Raw genomic sequence first — 2516 nt, 5'->3', positions numbered from 1 at the left:
CCGGCCTCGCCGTGCCCTGCTATCGCCGGCGCCCCCCTGGTGGCCCGGATGGGCGCGTGCCCGCACCCGCGCCCGACCCGCAAGGCCTCTGTGCCTATGACAAACGGGGCCCTCGCCCCAGAACATAAAAAAAAATAAAAAATAAAAATAAAAATATAATAATAATAATAATAAAAATATAAATAAATAAATAATAAATAATAAAATAAATAAAAACAATGAATATAATTAATAAAATTAAAATGATTTAATAATATTATTAATTAATTAAGTTAATTAATCCGGTTTAATTAAATTAATTAACTAGTTAAGTTTAATTAAACTGTAATTAGATTAACCTAAACCCTAATTAATTTAATTAGAGAATGACAGGTGGGTCCCACTGGACCCACATGTCAGGGTTGACTCAGTCAACCCCTGTTGACTGCTGACGTCAGCATGACATCATGCTGACGTCATAAATACATTTTTTTTCGAATTAATTAAATAAATAATTAAATTCCAAAATTGTTAAAATCTTTTAAAATTCATATCTTTTAATCCGTAACTCGGATTAAAATATTTTCAACGTGAAAGTTGCTCAGAACGACGAGACGATTCCGGATACGCAGTCCGTTCGTCCACCCCACCCCCCTAACCTATCGAACCCGCAACTTTCCCCCTCCGGCTCCTCTGCCTGAAAACACGAAACACCGGGAATACTTTCCCGGATGATTCCCCCTTGACCAGTACCACCTTATACCACGTTAGGGCACGCCTAGCATCGCTTCTTGACATGTCATGCACCGATATGCATCTGTTTACTTGGTATTCATTGTTTCTTCCCCCTCTTCTCTCCGTAGACTACGAGACCGACGCTGCTGCTGCCCAGTTCGACTACGGAGTTGACGACCCCTCTCTCTTGCCAGAGCACCCAGGCAAGCCCCCCCTTGATCACCAGATATCGCCTATTCTACTCTATACTGCTTGCATTAGAGTAGTGTAGCATGTTACCGCTTTCGTTAATCCTATTCTGATGCATAGCCTGACATTGTCGCTACATCTGTTGATACCTTACCTGCAATCCTAAATGCTTAGTATAGGATGCTAGTTTATCATCATTGGCCCTACATTCTTGTCAGTCTGCCTTGCTATACTATTGGGCCGTGATCACTCGGGAGGTGATCACGGGTATATACTATACATACATACATACTATACAGATGGTGACTAAAGTCGGGTCAGCTCGAAGAGTACCCGCGAGTGATCCACGGATTGGGGGCTGAAAGGACCTTTGTCCCGACGGCCCTCTGTGTGGATCTTTGTGGCGGAGCGACAGGGCAGGTTGAGACCGCCTAGGAGAGAGGTGGGCCTGGCCCTGTTCGGCGTTCGCGGACACTTAACACGCTTAACGAGATCTTGGTATTTGATCTGAGTTGGCTACGAGCCTATACGCACTAACCATCTACGTGGGAGTAGTTATGGGTATCCCGACGTCGTGGTATCAGCCGAAGCACTTCAGACGTCAGCGACGGAGCGGCGCGTGCCGAATTGGACTGGAACGCCACTAGGCTAGGTCTGCTTTCGGCCGCCCTCGCAACGTGCAGGTGTGCTATGGGCGATGGGCCCAGACCCCTGTGCGCTTAGGTTTAGACCGGCGTGCTGGCCTCTCTGTTGAGCCTAGGTGGGGCTGCGACGTGTTGATCTTCCGAGGCCGGGCATGACCCAGGAAAGTGTGTCCGGCCAAATGGGATCAAGCGTGTTGGGTTATGTGGTGCACCCCTGCAGGGAAGTTAATCTATTCGAATAGCCGTGATCTTCGGTAACAGGACGACTTGGAGTTGTACCTTGACCTTATGACAACTAGAACCGGATACTTAATAAAACACACCCTTCCAAGTGCCAGATACAACCGGTGGTCGCTCTACCTCAGGGATATGAGGAGGGGATCGCCGGGTAGGATTATGCTATGAGATGTTACTTGGAGATGCTACTTGGAGGACTTCGACCTACCCTCTTCTGCCTGTTGCAAGACGAAGGTGACCAGAAGCGTAGTCTTCGACAGGATTAGCTATCCCCCTCTTATTCTGGCATTCTGCAGTTCAGCCCACTGATATGGCCTCCTTACACATATACCCATGCATATGTAGTGTAGTTCCTTGCTTGCGAGTACTTTGGATGAGTACTCACGGTTGCTTTCTCCCCCCTTTTCCCCCTTTCCCTTCCTTCTGGTTGTCGCAACCAGATGCTGGAGTCCAGGAGCCAGACGCCACCGTCGACGACGACCCCTACTACACCGGAGGTGCCTACTACTACGTGCAGCCCGCTGACGACGACCAGGAGTAGTTTAGGAGGATCCCAGGCAGGAGGCCTGCGCCTCTTTCGATCTGTATCCCAGTTTGTACTAGCCTTCTTAAGGCAACTTGTTTAACTTATGTCTGTACTCAGATATTGTTGCTTCCGCTGACTCGTCTATGATCGAGCACTTGTATTCGAGCCCTCGAGGCCCCTGGCTTGTATTATGATGCTTGTATGAC

The sequence above is a fragment of the Triticum dicoccoides genome, chromosome 3A (assembly GCF_002162155.2).
Source record: "Triticum dicoccoides isolate Atlit2015 ecotype Zavitan chromosome 3A, WEW_v2.0, whole genome shotgun sequence".
Classification (NCBI taxonomy): Eukaryota; Viridiplantae; Streptophyta; class Magnoliopsida; order Poales; family Poaceae; genus Triticum; species Triticum dicoccoides.
Note: the sequence above shows the minus strand (reverse complement) of the source record.